This window comes from Hyla sarda, unplaced genomic scaffold, assembly GCF_029499605.1.
Source record: "Hyla sarda isolate aHylSar1 unplaced genomic scaffold, aHylSar1.hap1 scaffold_1453, whole genome shotgun sequence".
NCBI lineage: Eukaryota > Metazoa > Chordata > Amphibia > Anura > Hylidae > Hyla > Hyla sarda.
In genome coordinates, this window is record NW_026608083.1 from 1,689 (window position 1) to 21,836 (window position 20,148).

The window sequence follows — 20,148 nt, forward strand, 5'->3', positions numbered from 1 at the left end:
ACATATGTCCATCAAGTTCAACCAGGGAATTAAGGGGTAGGGGTGTGGCGCGATATTGGGGAAGGGATGAGATTTTATATTTCTTCATAAGCATTAATCTTATTTTGTCAATTAGGAACATTCAGCACCCACCCGCTATCAAGGCAGCTGCCTATCATGTCATGCCCTACCTGCACAGGTGTGCTGGCTACTCAAATGATCCAATTAAGGAGGCCATTTAGTCAGCAGCAGCAGAAGTCCTGTGCCTGGACGCTCCAACAGTGGCCAGACACAAGCAGAAGCAGAAGCAGCAGAAGCAGCAGCAGCACCACCTTTTGTTTTTTGGCTGCAGCAGCAGCAAGGCCCACAGGGCTGGCTAGCTGGCTAGCCAGCAAGCAGGTAGCAATGAAAGTAGGAATCTTTCTTTTTAACCCTGTAAGGGGGTGGTGCACTGTACCCGAAGATACTGCCATATCGGGTCAATGCATAGGGCGACGGAAGCAAGCTTCGAAATCGGCCCCCGTTCTCAAAAATCCATTTAATATATGGTCCCCAGATAGGGGACGTATCAGATATTAAACTGATAAGAACAGATACTACACTTGATCTTAGCCAAAAGGCCGAGAAGCGATAACCGTGAAAGGGGCGGGCCCAACAAGGTGCCCTTCATGGGCACTATCACTGCTTGCTGTCAGGGAGGCTGCCAGACAATTTTCCATGCACACTCTGGGCTGGGGGGCAGTCAACCACCAGTACACACAGCAGAACCTAAACCCATACCATTATTGCTAAGCAGCAAGACAGGGGCCCATTGCACTCCCACGGGGCCTTTTTAAATGCAATCCATAACCCGGATTTGCCAGGAACCCTTCTTACTCCTCCTACTTGCATGTGACACTGGGCTTAGGATCTGCATAGGAAACACACACACAAGCACACACCTACCTTTGTTGCCTGCAGATGCCTCCTTGGCTGTCCCCAAACGGTATCAAACCAACACCCACGGGAAGCTGTAAGCATAGAGGACATGCCTGCACCCCATTGGACTTACCTGTGTGGGTTAAATCCGGGTTATTTGACAACCTATGGCGGTGATGGTTCTGCTCAGGCAGAGCAGTGCTGATGCTCCTCATAAAGCTGTCGCTGCTGTGAAGGTTCTAGGTGACATCACAAATCCCTATGGTTACATACACAACAAAGCTGGGTTGTTGTTGTTTACACTCTGCAAGGCCTGTGGAAGTGAGTGACATCATAGCACTGTAGTTCTGAGGGTTCTAGATGGATGCAACAATCTCCTGTTGCTTCTATGAAGGCCATAATAGACGACATCACCAAACAGCTCCATAGTCACATACACAGCAAAGGAGAGATGTTGTTTACACCTAGTGATGTCAGTGGTATTGAGTGACATCACAGCACAGTGCTAAGGCTCCTGGGCCTGGACACAGCAGCGGCTGCAATATCTCAACGGAGAATACGTTTATATATATGTGTGTGTGTGCGCGTATATATATATATATATATATATATATATATATATATATTTCTCCGCCGAAATCACTTTTAAACCCATTTCCACCTTTTTTTCCCTTCTCTTCCTCTTACTTTTTTTTCACGTTTTTTTACGTTTTTCTCCTTTTCGCCTCTTTTCTGGGCGTATTATTCTTCTTTTTCTTCTTTTTTTTCGTCTAATGCATACCCCATCAGTGCAGCAATGCTTATTCAATACCGCCAGCAGATGGAGACACTGGGGGATAATTTTCTAAGGATTTATACTGATTTTTCCTGTCTGAATTTGTCGCACAGAAAGTTGCAGGCCAAATATGTGTGACATTTCTGCGACTTTAGCTTCTAGAGCATTTTTACAACATTATACATAGGTGCTGAATACATAAAAAGCGACTGTTCAGCGACAGACAAGTCGCATCGGCTGAAAGTAGGCCAGAATGTCAGTCCATGTTGGAGCAGGTTTAGATACAGTCTAAAGTATAGATCTCAAAGTCTGTGCACAGAATTTAGCAAGGGCCTCGCACCTTCTGATGCATCAGGTAGGTGCACAATAGCATAGCCTAACCCTCTGTACTTTGGTCTATATTGATGCGGGACATAGACAGCCAGCTGATGACCAATCCATTAGTGCAATGGATGGCTGGAAGCATTTGTCTTTGCCTTTGCAATACCACAGAAGCAATGCATGGTCAATGTACAGCAATGACACACCTGTGTGAACAGCCAGGAGACCCCCCCCCCCCCCATGTTATGTTACATAGTTACATAGTTAGTACGGTCGAAAAAAGACATATGTCCATCAAGTTCAACCAGGGAATTAAGGGGTAGGGGTGTGGCGCGATATTGGGGAAGGGATGAGATTTTATATTTCTTCATAAGCATTAATCTTATTTTGTCAATTAGAAACATTCAGCACCCACCCGCTATCAAGGCAGCTGCCTATCATGTCATGCCCTACCTGCACAGGTGTGCTGGCTACTCAAATGATCCAATTAAGGAGGCCATTTAGTCAGCAGCAGCAGAAGTCCTGTGCCTGGACGCTCCAACAGCGGCCAGACACAAGCAGAAGCAGAAGCAGCAGCAGCAGAAGCAGCAGCAGCACCACCTTTTGTTTTTTGGCTGCAGCAGCAGCAAGGCCCACAGGGCTGGCTAGCTGGCTAGCCAGCAAGCAGGTAGCAATGAAAGTAGGAATCTTTCTTTTTAACCCTGTAAGGGGGTGGTGCACTGTACCCGAAGATACTGCCATATCGGGTCAATGCATAGGGCGACGGAAGCAAGCTTCGAAATCGGCCCCCGTTCTCAAAAATCCATTTAATATATGGTCCCCAGATAGGGGACGTATCAGATATTAAACTGATAAGAACAGATACTACACTTGATCTTAGCCAAAAGGCCGAGAAGCGATAACCGTGAAAGGGGCGGGCCCAACAAGGTGCCCTTCATGGGCACTATCACTGCTTGCTGTCAGGGAGGCTGCCAGACAATTTTCCATGCACACTCTGGGCTGGGGGGCAGTCAACCACCAGTACACACAGCAGAACCTAAACCCATACCATTATTGCTAAGCAGCAAGACAGGGGCCCATTGCACTCCCACGGGGCCTTTTTAAATGCAATCCATAACCCGGATTTGCCAGGAACCCTTCTTACTCCTCCTACTTGCATGTGACACTGGGCTTAGGATCTGCATAGGAAACACACACACAAGCACACACCTACCTTTGTTGCCTGCAGATGCCTCCTTGGCTGTCCCCAAACGGTATCAAACCAACACCCACGGGAAGCTGTAAGCATAGAGGACATGCCTGCACCCCATTGGACTTACCTGTGTGGGTTAAATCCGGGTTATTTGACAACCTATGGCGGTGATGGTTCTGCTCAGGCAGAGCAGTGCTGATGCTCCTCATAAAGCTGTCGCTGCTGTGAAGGTTCTAGGTGACATCACAAATCCCTATGGTTACATACACAACAAAGCTGGGTTGTTGTTGTTTACACTCTGCAAGGCCTGTGGAAGTGAGTGACATCATAGCACTGTAGTTCTGAGGGTTCTAGATGGATGCAACAATCTCCTGTTGCTTCTATGAAGGCCATAATAGACGACATCACCAAACAGCTCCATAGTCACATACACAGCAAAGGAGAGATGTTGTTTACACCTAGTGATGTCAGTGGTATTGAGTGACATCACAGCACAGTGCTAAGGCTCCTGGGCCTGGACACAGCAGCGGCTGCAATATCTCAACGGAGAATACGTTTATATATATGTGTGTGTGTGCGCGTATATATATATATATATATATATATATATATATATATATTTCTCCGCCGAAATCACTTTTAAACCCATTTCCACCTTTTTTTCCCTTCTCTTCCTCTTACTTTTTTTTCACGTTTTTTTTACGTTTTTCTCCTTTTCGCCTCTTTTCTGGGCGTATTATTCTTCTTTTTCTTCTTTTTTTTCGTCTAATGCATACCCCATCAGTGCAGCAATGCTTATTCAATACCGCCAGCAGATGGAGACACTGGGGGATAATTTTCTAAGGATTTATACTGATTTTTCCTGTCTGAATTTGTCGCACAGAAAGTTGCAGGCCAAATATGTGTGACATTTCTGCGACTTTAGCTTCTAGAGCATTTTTACAACATTATACATAGGTGCTGAATACATAAAAAGCGACTGTTCAGCGACAGACAAGTCGCATCGGCTGAAAGTAGGCCAGAATGTCAGTCCATGTTGGAGCAGGTTTAGATACAGTCTAAAGTATAGATCTCAAAGTCTGTGCACAGAATTTAGCAAGGGCCTCGCACCTTCTGATGCATCAGGTAGGTGCACAATAGCATAGCCTAACCCTCTGTACTTTGGTCTATATTGATGCGGGACATAGACAGCCAGCTGATGACCAATCCATTAGTGCAATGGATGGCTGGAAGCATTTGTCTTTGCCTTTGCAATACCACAGAAGCAATGCATGGTCAATGTACAGCAATGACACACCTGTGTGAACAGCCAGGGGACCCCCCCCCCCCCCATGTTATGTTACATAGTTACATAGTTAGTACGGTCGAAAAAAGACATATGTCCATCAAGTTCAACCAGGGAATTAAGGGGTAGGGGTGTGGCGCGATATTGGGGAAGGGATGAGATTTTATATTTCTTCATAAGCATTAATCTTATTTTGTCAATTAGAAACATTCAGCACCCACCCGCTATCAAGGCAGCTGCCTATCATGTCATGCCCTACCTGCACAGGTGTGCTGGCTACTCAAATGATCCAATTAAGGAGGCCATTTAGTCAGCAGCAGCAGAAGTCCTGTGCCTGGACGCTCCAACAGCGGCCAGACACAAGCAGAAGCAGAAGCAGCAGCAGCAGAAGCAGCAGCAGCACCACCTTTTGTTTTTTGGCTGCAGCAGCAGCAAGGCCCACAGGGCTGGCTAGCTAGCAAGCAGGTAGCAATGAAAGTAGGAATCTTTCTTTTTAACCCTGTAAGGGGGTGGTGCACTGTACCCGAAGATACTGCCATATCGGGTCAATGCATAGGGCGACGGAAGCAAGCTTCGAAATCGGCCCCCGTTCTCAAAAATCCATTTAATATATGGTCCCCAGATAGGGGACGTATCAGATATTAAACTGATAAGAACAGATACTACACTTGATCTTAGCCAAAAGGCCGAGAAGCGATAACCGTGAAAGGGGCGGGCCCAACAAGGTGCCCTTCATGGGCACTATCACTGCTTGCTGTCAGGGAGGCTGCCAGACAATTTTCCATGCACACTCTGGGCTGGGGGGCAGTCAACCACCAGTACACACAGCAGAACCTAAACCCATACCATTATTGCTAAGCAGCAAGACAGGGGCCCATTGCACTCCCACGGGGCCTTTTTAAATGCAATCCATAACCCGGATTTGCCAGGAACCCTTCTTACTCCTCCTACTTGCATGTGACACTGGGCTTAGGATCTGCATAGGAAACACACACACAAGCACACACCTACCTTTGTTGCCTGCAGATGCCTCCTTGGCTGTCCCAAAACGGTATCAAACCAACACCCACGGGAAGCTGTAAGCATAGAGGACATGCCTGCACCCCATTGGACTTACCTGTGTGGGTTAAATCCGGGTTATTTGACAACCTATGGCGGTGATGGTTCTGCTCAGGCAGAGCAGTGCTGATGCTCCTCATAAAGCTGTCGCTGCTGTGAAGGTTCTAGGTGACATCACAAATCCCTATGGTTACATACACAACAAAGCTGGGTTGTTGTTGTTTACACTCTGCAAGGCCTGTGGAAGTGAGTGACATCATAGCACTGTAGTTCTGAGGGTTCTAGATGGATGCAACAATCTCCTGTTGCTTCTATGAAGGCCATAATAGACGACATCACCAAACAGCTCCATAGTCACATACACAGCAAAGGAGAGATGTTGTTTACACCTAGTGATGTCAGTGGTATTGAGTGACATCACAGCACAGTGCTAAGGCTCCTGGGCCTGGACACAGCAGCGGCTGCAATATCTCAACGGAGAATACATTTATATATATGTGTGTGTGTGCGCGTATATATATATATATATATATATATATATATATATATATATATATATTTCTCCGCCGAAATCACTTTTAAACCCATTTCCACCTTTTTTTCCCTTCTCTTCCTCTTACTTTTTTTTCATGTTTTTTTTACGTTTTTCTCCTTTTCGCCTCTTTTCTGGGCGTATTATTCTTCTTTTTCTTCTTTTTTTTCGTCTAATGCATACCCCATCAGTGCAGCAATGCTTATTCAATACCGCCAGCAGATGGAGACACTGGGGGATAATTTTCTAAGGATTTATACTGATTTTTCCTGTCTGAATTTGTCGCACAGAAAGTTGCAGGCCAAATATGTGTGACATTTCTGCGACTTTAGCTTCTAGAGCATTTTTACAACATTATACATAGGTGCTGAATACATAAAAAGCGACTGTTCAGCGACAGACAAGTCGCATCGGCTGAAAGTAGGCCAGAATGTCAGTCCATGTTGGAGCAGGTTTAGATACAGTCTAAAGTATAGATCTCAAAGTCTGTGCACAGAATTTAGCAAGGGCCTCGCACCTTCTGATGCATCAGGTAGGTGCACAATAGCATAGCCTAACCCTCTGTACTTTGGTCTATATTGATGCGGGACATAGACAGCCAGCTGATGACCAATCCATTAGTGCAATGGATGGCTGGAAGCATTTGTCTTTGCCTTTGCAATACCACAGAAGCAATGCATGGTCAATGTACAGCAATGACACACCTGTGTGAACAGCCAGGAGACCCCCCCCCCCCCCCATGTTATGTTACATAGTTACATAGTTAGTACGGTCGAAAAAAGACATATGTCCATCAAGTTCAACCAGGGAATTAAGGGGTAGGGGTGTGGCGCGATATTGGGGAAGGGATGAGATTTTATATTTCTTCATAAGCATTAATCTTATTTTGTCAATTAGGAACATTCAGCACCCACCCGCTATCAAGGCAGCTGCCTATCATGTCATGCCCTACCTGCACAGGTGTGCTGGCTACTCAAATGATCCAATTAAGGAGGCCATTTAGTCAGCAGCAGCAGAAGTCCTGTGCCTGGACGCTCCAACAGCGGCCAGACACAAGCAGAAGCAGAAGCAGCAGAAGCAGCAGCAGCACCACCTTTTGTTTTTTGGCTGCAGCAGCAGCAAGGCCCACAGGGCTGGCTAGCTGGCTAGCCAGCAAGCAGGTAGCAATGAAAGTAGGAATCTTTCTTTTTAACCCTGTAAGGGGGTGGTGCACTGTACCCGAAGATACTGCCATATCGGGTCAATGCATAGGGCGACGGAAGCAAGCTTCGAAATCGGCCCCCGTTCTCAAAAATCCATTTAATATATGGTCCCCAGATAGGGGACGTATCAGATATTAAACTGATAAGAACAGATACTACACTTGATCTTAGCCAAAAGGCCGAGAAGCGATAACCGTGAAAGGGGCGGGCCCAACAAGGTGCCCTTCATGGGCACTATCACTGCTTGCTGTCAGGGAGGCTGCCAGACAATTTTCCATGCACACTCTGGGCTGGGGGGCAGTCAACCACCAGTACACACAGCAGAACCTAAACCCATACCATTATTGCTAAGCAGCAAGACAGGGGCCCATTGCACTCCCACGGGGCCTTTTTAAATGCAATCCATAACCCGGATTTGCCAGGAACCCTTCTTACTCCTCCTACTTGCATGTGACACTGGGCTTAGGATCTGCATAGGAAACACACACACAAGCACACACCTACCTTTGTTGCCTGCAGATGCCTCCTTGGCTGTCCCCAAACGGTATCAAACCAACACCCACGGGAAGCTGTAAGCATAGAGGACATGCCTGCACCCCATTGGACTTACCTGTGTGGGTTAAATCCGGGTTATTTGACAACCTATGGCGGTGATGGTTCTGCTCAGGCAGAGCAGTGCTGATGCTCCTCATAAAGCTGTCGCTGCTGTGAAGGTTCTAGGTGACATCACAAATCCCTATGGTTACATACACAACAAAGCTGGGTTGTTGTTGTTTACACTCTGCAAGGCCTGTGGAAGTGAGTGACATCATAGCACTGTAGTTCTGAGGGTTCTAGATGGATGCAACAATCTCCTGTTGCTTCTATGAAGGCCATAATAGACGACATCACCAAACAGCTCCATAGTCACATACACAGCAAAGGAGAGATGTTGTTTACACCTAGTGATGTCAGTGGTATTGAGTGACATCACAGCACAGTGCTAAGGCTCCTGGGCCTGGACACAGCAGCGGCTGCAATATCTCAACGGAGAATACGTTTATATATATGTGTGTGTGTGCGCGTATATATATATATATATATATATATATATATATATATATATATTTCTCCGCCGAAATCACTTTTAAACCCATTTCCACCTTTTTTTCCCTTCTCTTCCTCTTACTTTTTTTTCACGTTTTTTTTACGTTTTTCTCCTTTTCGCCTCTTTTCTGGGCGTATTATTCTTCTTTTTCTTCTTTTTTTTCGTCTAATGCATACCCCATCAGTGCAGCAATGCTTATTCAATACCGCCAGCAGATGGAGACACTGGGGGATAATTTTCTAAGGATTTATACTGATTTTTCCTGTCTGAATTTGTCGCACAGAAAGTTGCAGGCCAAATATGTGTGACATTTCTGCGACTTTAGCTTCTAGAGCATTTTTACAACATTATACATAGGTGCTGAATACATAAAAAGCGACTGTTCAGCGACAGACAAGTCGCATCGGCTGAAAGTAGGCCAGAATGTCAGTCCATGTTGGAGCAGGTTTAGATACAGTCTAAAGTATAGATCTCAAAGTCTGTGCACAGAATTTAGCAAGGGCCTCGCACCTTCTGATGCATCAGGTAGGTGCACAATAGCATAGCCTAACCCTCTGTACTTTGGTCTATATTGATGCGGGACATAGACAGCCAGCTGATGACCAATCCATTAGTGCAATGGATGGCTGGAAGCATTTGTCTTTGCCTTTGCAATACCACAGAAGCAATGCATGGTCAATGTACAGCAATGACACACCTGTGTGAACAGCCAGGAGACCCCCCCCCCCCCCCCCCCCATGTTATGTTACATAGTTACATAGTTAGTACGGTCGAAAAAAGACATATGTCCATCAAGTTCAACCAGGGAATTAAGGGGTAGGGGTGTGGCGCGATATTGGGCAAGGGATGAGATTTTATATTTCTTCATAAGCATTAATCTTATTTTGTCAATTAGGAACATTCAGCACCCACCCGCTATCAAGGCAGCTGCCTATCATGTCATGCCCTACCTGCACAGGTGTGCTGGCTACTCAAATGATCCAATTAAGGAGGCCATTTAGTCAGCAGCAGCAGAAGTCCTGTGCCTGGACGCTCCAACAGCGGCCAGACACAAGCAGAAGCAGCAGAAGCAGCAGCAGCACCACCTTTTGTTTTTTGGCTGCAGCAGCAGCAAGGCCCACAGGGCTGGCTAGCTGGCTAGCCAGCAAGCAGGTAGCAATGAAAGTAGGAATCTTTCTTTTTAACCCTGTAAGGGGGTGGTGCACTGTACCCGAAGATACTGCCATATCGGGTCAATGCATAGGGCGACGGAAGCAAGCTTCGAAATCGGCCCCCGTTCTCAAAAATCCATTTAATATATGGTCCCCAGATAGGGGACGTATCAGATATTAAACTGATAAGAACAGATACTACACTTGATCTTAGCCAAAAGGCCGAGAAGCGATAACCGTGAAAGGGGCGGGCCCAACAAGGTGCCCTTCATGGGCACTATCACTGCTTGCTGTCAGGGAGGCTGCCAGACAATTTTCCATGCACACTCTGGGCTGGGGGGCAGTCAACCACCAGTACACACAGCAGAACCTAAACCCATACCATTATTGCTAAGCAGCAAGACAGGGGCCCATTGCACTCCCACGGGGCCTTTTTAAATGCAATCCATAACCCGGATTTGCCAGGAACCCTTCTTACTCCTCCTACTTGCATGTGACACTGGGCTTAGGATCTGCATAGGAAACACACACACAAGCACACACCTACCTTTGTTGCCTGCAGATGCCTCCTTGGCTGTCCCCAAACGGTATCAAACCAACACCCACGGGAAGCTGTAAGCATAGAGGACATGCCTGCACCCCATTGGACTTACCTGTGTGGGTTAAATCCGGGTTATTTGACAACCTATGGCGGTGATGGTTCTGCTCAGGCAGAGCAGTGCTGATGCTCCTCATAAAGCTGTCGCTGCTGTGAAGGTTCTAGGTGACATCACAAATCCCTATGGTTACATACACAACAAAGCTGGGTTGTTGTTGTTTACACTCTGCAAGGCCTGTGGAAGTGAGTGACATCATAGCACTGTAGTTCTGAGGGTTCTAGATGGATGCAACAATCTCCTGTTGCTTCTATGAAGGCCATAATAGACGACATCACCAAACAGCTCCATAGTCACATACACAGCAAAGGAGAGATGTTGTTTACACCTAGTGATGTCAGTGGTATTGAGTGACATCACAGCACAGTGCTAAGGCTCCTGGGCCTGGACACAGCAGCGGCTGCAATATCTCAACGGAGAATACGTTTATATATATGTGTGTGTGTGCGCGTATATATATATATATATATATATATATATATATATATATATATATATATTTCTCCCGCCGAAATCACTTTTAAACCCATTTCCACCTTTTTTTCCCTTCTCTTCCTCTTACTTTTTTTTCACGTTTTTTTACGTTTTTCTCCTTTTCGCCTCTTTTCTGGGCGTATTATTCTTCTTTTTCTTCTTTTTTTTCGTCTAATGCATACCCCATCAGTGCAGCAATGCTTATTCAATACCGCCAGCAGATGGAGACACTGGGGGATAATTTTCTAAGGATTTATACTGATTTTTCCTGTCTGAATTTGTCGCACAGAAAGTTGCAGGCCAAATATGTGTGACATTTCTGCGACTTTAGCTTCTAGAGCATTTTTACAACATTATACATAGGTGCTGAATACATAAAAAGCGACTGTTCAGCGACAGACAAGTCGCATCGGCTGAAAGTAGGCCAGAATGTCAGTCCATGTTGGAGCAGGTTTAGATACAGTCTAAAGTATAGATCTCAAAGTCTGTGCACAGAATTTAGCAAGGGCCTCGCACCTTCTGATGCATCAGGTAGGTGCACAATAGCATAGCCTAACCCTCTGTACTTTGGTCTATATTGATGCGGGACATAGACAGCCAGCTGATGACCAATCCATTAGTGCAATGGATGGCTGGAAGCATTTGTCTTTGCCTTTGCAATACCACAGAAGCAATGCATGGTCAATGTACAGCAATGACACACCTGTGTGAACAGCCAGGAGACCCCCCCCCCCCCCCCCCCCATGTTATGTTACATAGTTACATAGTTAGTACGGTCGAAAAAAGACATATGTCCATCAAGTTCAACCAGGGAATTAAGGGGTAGGGGTGTGGCGCGATATTGGGGAAGGGATGAGATTTTATATTTCTTCATAAGCATTAATCTTATTTTGTCAATTAGGAACATTCAGCACCCACCCGCTATCAAGGCAGCTGCCTATCATGTCATGCCCTACCTGCACAGGTGTGCTGGCTACTCAAATGATCCAATTAAGGAGGCCATTTAGTCAGCAGCAGCAGAAGTCCTGTGCCTGGACGCTCCAACAGCGGCCAGACACAAGCAGAAGCAGAAGCAGCAGAAGCAGCAGCAGCACCACCTTTTGTTTTTTGGCTGCAGCAGCAGCAAGGCCCACAGGGCTGGCTAGCTGGCTAGCCAGCAAGCAGGTAGCAATGAAAGTAGGAATCTTTCTTTTTAACCCTGTAAGGGGGGTGCTGTACCCGAAGATACTGCCATATCGGGTCAATGCATAGGGCGACGGAAGCAAGCTTCGAAATCGGCCCCCGTTCTCAAAAATCCATTTAATATATGGTCCCCAGATAGGGGACGTATCAGATATTAAACTGATAAGAACAGATACTACACTTGATCTTAGCCAAAAGGCCGAGAAGCGATAACCGTGAAAGGGGCGGGCCCAACAAGGTGCCCTTCATGGGCACTATCACTGCTTGCTGTCAGGGAGGCTGCCAGACAATTTTCCATGCACACTCTGGGCTGGGGGGCAGTCAACCACCAGTACACACAGCAGAACCTAAACCCATACCATTATTGCTAAGCAGCAAGACAGGGGCCCATTGCACTCCCACGGGGCCTTTTTAAATGCAATCCATAACCCGGATTTGCCAGGAACCCTTCTTACTCCTCCTACTTGCATGTGACACTGGGCTTAGGATCTGCATAGGAAACACACACACAAGCACACACCTACCTTTGTTGCCTGCAGATGCCTCCTTGGCTGTCCCCAAACGGTATCAAACCAACACCCACGGGAAGCTGTAAGCATAGAGGACATGCCTGCACCCCATTGGACTTACCTGTGTGGGTTAAATCCGGGTTATTTGACAACCTATGGCGGTGATGGTTCTGCTCAGGCAGAGCAGTGCTGATGCTCCTCATAAAGCTGTCGCTGCTGTGAAGGTTCTAGGTGACATCACAAATCCCTATGGTTACATACACAACAAAGCTGGGTTGTTGTTGTTTACACTCTGCAAGGCCTGTGGAAGTGAGTGACATCATAGCACTGTAGTTCTGAGGGTTCTAGATGGATGCAACAATCTCCTGTTGCTTCTATGAAGGCCATAATAGACGACATCACCAAACAGCTCCATAGTCACATACACAGCAAAGGAGAGATGTTGTTTACACCTAGTGATGTCAGTGGTATTGAGTGACATCACAGCACAGTGCTAAGGCTCCTGGGCCTGGACACAGCAGCGGCTGCAATATCTCAACGGAGAATACGTTTATATATATGTGTGTGTGTGCGCGTATATATATATATATATATATATATATATATATATATATATATATATTTCTCCGCCGAAATCACTTTTAAACCCATTTCCACCTTTTTTTCCCTTCTCTTCCTCTTACTTTTTTTTCACGTTTTTTTACGTTTTTCTCCTTTTCGCCTCTTTTCTGGGCGTATTATTCTTCTTTTTCTTCTTTTTTTTCGTCTAATGCATACCCCATCAGTGCAGCAATGCTTATTCAATACCGCCAGCAGATGGAGACACTGGGGGATAATTTTCTAAGGATTTATACTGATTTTTCCTGTCTGAATTTGTCGCACAGAAAGTTGCAGGCCAAATATGTGTGACATTTCTGCGACTTTAGCTTCTAGAGCATTTTTACAACATTATACATAGGTGCTGAATACATAAAAAGCGACTGTTCAGCGACAGACAAGTCGCATTGGCTGAAAGTAGGCCAGAATGTCAGTCCATGTTGGAGCAGGTTTAGATACAGTCTAAAGTATAGATCTCAAAGTCTGTGCACAGAATTTAGCAAGGGCCTCGCACCTTCTGATGCATCAGGTAGGTGCACAATAGCATAGCCTAACCCTCTGTACTTTGGTCTATATTGATGCGGGACATAGACAGCCAGCTGATGACCAATCCATTAGTGCAATGGATGGCTGGAAGCATTTGTCTTTGCCTTTGCAATACCACAGAAGCAATGCATGGTCAATGTACAGCAATGACACACCTGTGTGAACAGCCAGGAGACCCCCCCCCCCCCATGTTATGTTACATAGTTACATAGTTAGTACGGTCGAAAAAAGACATATGTCCATCAAGTTCAACCAGGGAATTAAGGGGTAGGGGTGTGGCGCGATATTGGGGAAGGGATGAGATTTTATATTTCTTCATAAGCATTAATCTTATTTTGTCAATTAGGAACATTCAGCACCCACCCGCTATCAAGGCAGCTGCCTATCATGTCATGCCCTACCTGCACAGGTGTGCTGGCTACTCAAATGATCCAATTAAGGAGGCCATTTAGTCAGCAGCAGCAGAAGTCCTGTGCCTGGACGCTCCAACAGCGGCCAGACACAAGCAGAAGCAGAAGCAGCAGAAGCAGCAGCAGCACCACCTTTTGTTTTTTGGCTGCAGCAGCAGCAAGGCCCACAGGGCTGGCTAGCTGGCTAGCCAGCAAGCAGGTAGCAATGAAAGTAGGAATCTTTCTTTTTAACCCTGTAAGGGGGTGGTGCACTGTACCCGAAGATACTGCCATATCGGGTCAATGCATAGGGCGACGGAAGCAAGCTTCGAAATCGGCCCCCGTTCTCAAAAATCCATTTAATATATGGTCCCCAGATAGGGGACGTATCAGATATTAAACTGATAAGAACAGATACTACACTTGATCTTAGCCAAAAGGCCGAGAAGCGATAACCGTGAAAGGGGCGGGCCCAACAAGGTGCCCTTCATGGGCACTATCACTGCTTGCTGTCAGGGAGGCTGCCAGACAATTTTCCATGCACACTCTGGGCTGGGGGGCAGTCAACCACCAGTACACACAGCAGAACCTAAACCCATACCATTATTGCTAAGCAGCAAGACAGGGGCCCATTGCACTCCCACGGGGCCTTTTTAAATGCAATCCATAACCCGGATTTGCCAGGAACCCTTCTTACTCCTCCTACTTGCATGTGACACTGGGCTTAGGATCTGCATAGGAAACACACACACAAGCACACACCTACCTTTGTTGCCTGCAGATGCCTCCTTGGCTGTCCCCAAACGGTATCAAACCAACACCCACGGGAAGCTGTAAGCATAGAGGACATGCCTGCACCCCATTGGACTTACCTGTGTGGGTTAAATCCGGGTTATTTGACAACCTATGGCGGTGATGGTTCTGCTCAGGCAGAGCAGTGCTGATGCTCCTCATAAAGCTGTCGCTGCTGTGAAGGTTCTAGGTGACATCACAAATCCCTATGGTTACATACACAACAAAGCTGGGTTGTTGTTGTTTACACTCTGCAAGGCCTGTGGAAGTGAGTGACATCATAGCACTGTAGTTCTGAGGGTTCTAGATGGATGCAACAATCTCCTGTTGCTTCTATGAAGGCCATAATAGACGACATCACCAAACAGCTCCATAGTCACATACACAGCAAAGGAGAGATGTTGTTTACACCTAGTGATGTCAGTGGTATTGAGTGACATCACAGCACAGTGCTAAGGCTCCTGGGCCTGGACACAGCAGCGGCTGCAATATCTCAACGGAGAATACGTTTATATATATGTGTGTGTGTGCGCGTATATATATATATATATATATATATATATATATATATATATATATATTTCTCCGCCGAAATCACTTTTAAACCCATTTCCACCTTTTTTTCCCTTCTCTTCCTCTTACTTTTTTTTCACGTTTTTTTACGTTTTTCTCCTTTTCGCCTCTTTTCTGGGCGTATTATTCTTCTTTTTCTTCTTTTTTTTCGTCTAATGCATACCCCATCAGTGCAGCAATGCTTATTCAATACCGCCAGCAGATGGAGACACTGGGGGATAATTTTCTAAGGATTTATACTGATTTTTCCTGTCTGAATTTGTCGCACAGAAAGTTGCAGGCCAAATATGTGTGACATTTCTGCGACTTTAGCTTCTAGAGCATTTTTACAACATTATACATAGGTGCTGAATACATAAAAAGCGACTGTTCAGCGACAGACAAGTCGCATCGGCTGAAAGTAGGCCAGAATGTCAGTCCATGTTGGAGCAGGTTTAGATACAGTCTAAAGTATAGATCTCAAAGTCTGTGCACAGAATTTAGCAAGGGCCTCGCACCTTCTGATGCATCAGGTAGGTGCACAATAGCATAGCCTAACCCTCTGTACTTTGGTCTATATTGATGCGGGACATAGACAGCCAGCTGATGACCAATCCATTAGTGCAATGGATGGCTGGAAGCATTTGTCTTTGCCTTTGCAATACCACAGAAGCAATGCATGGTCAATGTACAGCAATGACACACCTGTGTGAACAGCCAGGAGACCCCCCCCCCCCCCATGTTATGTTACATAGTTACATAGTTAGTACGGTCGAAAAAAGACATATGTCCATCAAGTTCAACCAGGGAATTAAGGGGTAGGGGTGTGGCGCGATATTGGGGAAGGGATGAGATTTTATATTTCTTCATAAGCATTAATCTTATTTTGTCAATTAGGAACATTCAGCACCCACCCGCTATCAAGGCAGCTGCCTATCATGTCATGCCCTACCTGCACAGGTGTGCTGGCTACTCAAATGATCCAATTAAGGAGGCCATTTAGTCAGCAGCAGCAGAAGTCCTGTGCCTGGACGCTCCAACAGCGGCCAGACACAAGCAGAAGCAGAAGCAGCAGAAGCAGCAGCAGCACCACCTTTTGTTTTTTGGCTGCAGCAGCAGCAAGGCCCACAGGGCTGGCTAGCTGGCTAGCCAGCAAGCAGGTAGCAATGAAAGTAGGAATCTTTCTTTTTAACCCTGTAAGGGGGTGGTGCACTGTACCCGAAGATACTGCCATATCGGGTCAATGCATAGGGCGACGGAAGCAAGCTTCGAAATCGGCCCCCGTTCTCAAAAATCCATTTAATATATGGTCCCCAGATAGGGGACGTATCAGATATTAAACTGATAAGAACAGATACTACACTTGATCTTAGCCAAAAGGCCGAGAAGCGATAACCGTGAAAGGGGCGGGCCCAACAAGGTGCCCTTCATGGGCACTATCACTGCTTGCTGTCAGGGAGGCTGCCAGACAATTTTCCATGCACACTCTGGGCTGGGGGGCAGTCAACCACCAGTACACACAGCAGAACCTAAACCCACACCATTATTGCTAAGCAGCAAGACAGGGGCCCATTGCACTCCCACGGGGCCTTTTTAAATGCAATCCATAACCCGGATTTGCCAGGAACCCTTCTTACTCCTCCTACTTGCATGTGACACTGGGCTTAGGATCTGCATAGGAAACACACACACAAGCACACACCTACCTTTGTTGCCTGCAGATGCCTCCTTGGCTGTCCCCAAACGGTATCAAACCAACACCCACGGGAAGCTGTAAGCATAGAGGACATGCCTGCACCCCATTGGACTTACCTGTGTGGGTTAAATCCGGGTTATTTGACAACCTATGGCGGTGATGGTTCTGCTCAGGCAGAGCAGTGCTGATGCTCCTCATAAAGCTGTCGCTGCTGTGAAGGTTCTAGGTGACATCACAAATCCCTATGGTTACATACACAACAAAGCTGGGTTGTTGTTGTTTACACTCTGCAAGGCCTGTGGAAGTGAGTGACATCATAGCACTGTAGTTCTGAGGGTTCTAGATGGATGCAACAATCTCCTGTTGCTTCTATGAAGGCCATAATAGACGACATCACCAAACAGCTCCATAGTCACATACACAGCAAAGGAGAGATGTTGTTTACACCTAGTGATGTCAGTGGTATTGAGTGACATCACAGCACAGTGCTAAGGCTCCTGGGCCTGGACACAGCAGCGGCTGCAATATCTCAACGGAGAATACGTTTATATATATGTGTGTGTGTGCGCGTATATATATATATATATATATATATATATATATATATATATATTTCTCCGCCGAAATCACTTTTAAACCCATTTCCACCTTTTTTTCCCTTCTCTTCCTCTTACTTTTTTTTCACGTTTTTTTACGTTTTTCTCCTTTTCGCCTCTTTTCTGGGCGTATTATTCTTCTTTTTCTTCTTTTTTTTCGTCTAATGCATACCCCATCAGTGCAGCAATGCTTATTCAATACCGCCAGCAGATGGAGACACTGGGGGATAATTTTCTAAGGATTTATACTGATTTTTCCTGTCTGAATTTGTCGCACAGAAAGTTGCAGGCCAAATATGTGTGACATTTCTGCGACTTTAGCTTCTAGAGCATTTTTACAACATTATACATAGGTGCTGAATACATAAAAAGCGACTGTTCAGCGACAGACAAGTCGCATCGGCTGAAAGTAGGCCAGAATGTCAGTCCATGTTGGAGCAGGTTTAGATACAGTCTAAAGTATAGATCTCAAAGTCTGTGCACAGAATTTAGCAAGGGCCTCGCACCTTCTGATGCATCAGGTAGGTGCACAATAGCATAGCCTAACCCTCTGTACTTTGGTCTATATTGATGCGGGACATAGACAGCCAGCTGATGACCAATCCATTAGTGCAATGGATGGCTGGAAGCATTTGTCTTTGCCTTTGCAATACCACAGAAGCAATGCATGGTCAATGTACAGCAATGACACACCTGTGTGAACAGCCAGGAGACCCCCCCCCCCCCATGTTATGTTACATAGTTACATAGTTAGTACGGTCGAAAAAAGACATATGTCCATCAAGTTCAACCAGGGAATTAAGGGGTAGGGGTGTGGCGCGATATTGGGGAAGGGATGAGATTTTATATTTCTTCATAAGCATTAATCTTATTTTGTCAATTAGGAACATTCAGCACCCACCCGCTATCAAGGCAGCTGCCTATCATGTCATGCCCTACCTGCACAGGTGTGCTGGCTACTCAAATGATCCAATTAAGGAGGCCATTTAGTCAGCAGCAGCAGAAGTCCTGTGCCTGGACGCTCCAACAGCGGCCAGACACAAGCAGAAGCAGAAGCAGCAGAAGCAGCAGCAGCACCACCTTTTGTTTTTTGGCTGCAGCAGCAGCAAGGCCCACAGGGCTGGCTAGCTGGCTAGCCAGCAAGCAGGTAGCAATGAAAGTAGGAATCTTTCTTTTTAACCCTGTAAGGGGGTGGTGCACTGTACCCGAAGATACTGCCATATCGGGTCAATGCATAGGGCGACGGAAGCAAGCTTCGAAATCGGCCCCCGTTCTCAAAAATCCATTTAATATATGGTCCCCAGATAGGGGACGTATCAGATATTAAACTGATAAGAACAGATACTACACTTGATCTTAGCCAAAAGGCCGAGAAGCGATAACCGTGAAAGGGGCGGGCCCAACAAGGTGCCCTTCATGGGCACTATCACTGCTTGCTGTCAGGGAGGCTGCCAGACAATTTTCCATGCACACTCTGGGCTGGGGGGCAGTCAACCACCAGTACACACAGCAGAACCTAAACCCATACCATTATTGCTAAGCAGCAAGACAGGGGCCCATTGCACTCCCACGGGGCCTTTTTAAATGCAATCCATAACCCGGATTTGCCAGGAACCCTTCTTACTCCTCCTACTTGCATGTGACACTGGGCTTAGGATCTGCATAGGAAACACACACACAAGCACACACCTACCTTTGTTGCCTGCAGATGCCTCCTTGGCTGTCCCCAAACGGTATCAAACCAACACCCACGGGAAGCTGTAAGCATAGAGGACATGCCTGCACCCCATTGGACTTACCTGTGTGGGTTAAATCCGGGTTATTTGACAACCTATGGCGGTGATGGTTCTGCTCAGGCAGAGCAGTGCTGATGCTCCTCATAAAGCTGTCGCTGCTGTGAAGGTTCTAGGTGACATCACAAATCCCTATGGTTACATACACAACAAAGCTGGGTTGTTGTTGTTTACACTCTGCAAGGCCTGTGGAAGTGAGTGACATCATAGCACTGTAGTTCTGAGGGTTCTAGATGGATGCAACAATCTCCTGTTGCTTCTATGAAGGCCATAATAGACGACATCACCAAACAGCTCCATAGTCACATACACAGCAAAGGAGAGATGTTGTTTACACCTAGTGATGTCAGTGGTATTGAGTGACATCACAGCACAGTGCTAAGGCTCCTGGGCCTGGACACAGCAGCGGCTGCAATATCTCAACGGAGAATACGTTTATATCTATGTGTGTGTGTGCGCGTATATATATATATATATATATATATATATATATATATATATATTTCTCCGCCGAAATCACTTTTAAACCCATTTCCACCTTTTTTTCCCTTCTCTTCCTCTTACTTTTTTTTCACGTTTTTTTACGTTTTTCTCCTTTTCGCCTCTTTTCTGGGCGTATTATTCTTCTTTTTCTTCTTTTTTTTCGTCTAATGCATACCCCATCAGTGCAGCAATGCTTATTCAATACCGCCAGCAGATGGAGACACTGGGGGATAATTTTCTAAGGATTTATACTGATTTTTCCTGTCTGAATTTGTCGCACAGAAAGTTGCAGGCCAAATATGTGTGACATTTCTGCGACTTTAGCTTCTAGAGCATTTTTACAACATTATACATAGGTGCTGAATACATAAAAAGCGACTGT

At 46.0% G+C, this 20,148-nt stretch overlaps 9 non-coding genes across 9 annotated transcripts; all 9 read right to left on the reverse strand.

Annotated features, from left to right (window-relative positions):
* Window positions 1-420: 420 nt before the first annotated feature.
* LOC130307997 (U2 spliceosomal RNA) lies at window positions 421-611 on the reverse strand. Its single transcript, XR_008857073.1, has one exon. It is a non-coding gene; the product is annotated as a U2 spliceosomal RNA (small nuclear RNA).
* Window positions 612-2,702: 2,091 nt separating this feature from the next.
* On the reverse strand, window positions 2,703-2,893 carry LOC130308009 (U2 spliceosomal RNA). The gene has a single exon (XR_008857084.1). It is a non-coding gene; the product is annotated as a U2 spliceosomal RNA (small nuclear RNA).
* Window positions 2,894-4,977: 2,084 nt separating this feature from the next.
* Window positions 4,978-5,168, reverse strand: LOC130308020 (U2 spliceosomal RNA). Its single transcript, XR_008857095.1, has one exon. It is a non-coding gene; the product is annotated as a U2 spliceosomal RNA (small nuclear RNA).
* Window positions 5,169-7,263: 2,095 nt separating this feature from the next.
* LOC130308030 (U2 spliceosomal RNA) lies at window positions 7,264-7,454 on the reverse strand. Its single transcript, XR_008857101.1, has one exon. It is a non-coding gene; the product is annotated as a U2 spliceosomal RNA (small nuclear RNA).
* A 2,090-nt stretch (window positions 7,455-9,544) lies between these two features.
* LOC130308031 (U2 spliceosomal RNA) lies at window positions 9,545-9,735 on the reverse strand. The gene has a single exon (XR_008857102.1). It is a non-coding gene; the product is annotated as a U2 spliceosomal RNA (small nuclear RNA).
* Window positions 9,736-11,833: 2,098 nt separating this feature from the next.
* On the reverse strand, window positions 11,834-12,024 carry LOC130308024 (U2 spliceosomal RNA). The gene has a single exon (XR_008857099.1). It is a non-coding gene; the product is annotated as a U2 spliceosomal RNA (small nuclear RNA).
* A 2,092-nt stretch (window positions 12,025-14,116) lies between these two features.
* On the reverse strand, window positions 14,117-14,307 carry LOC130307999 (U2 spliceosomal RNA). Its single transcript, XR_008857074.1, has one exon. It is a non-coding gene; the product is annotated as a U2 spliceosomal RNA (small nuclear RNA).
* A 2,093-nt stretch (window positions 14,308-16,400) lies between these two features.
* On the reverse strand, window positions 16,401-16,591 carry LOC130308000 (U2 spliceosomal RNA). Its single transcript, XR_008857075.1, has one exon. It is a non-coding gene; the product is annotated as a U2 spliceosomal RNA (small nuclear RNA).
* A 2,088-nt stretch (window positions 16,592-18,679) lies between these two features.
* On the reverse strand, window positions 18,680-18,870 carry LOC130308001 (U2 spliceosomal RNA). Its single transcript, XR_008857076.1, has one exon. It is a non-coding gene; the product is annotated as a U2 spliceosomal RNA (small nuclear RNA).
* Between the last annotated feature and the right edge of the window lie 1,278 nt (window positions 18,871-20,148).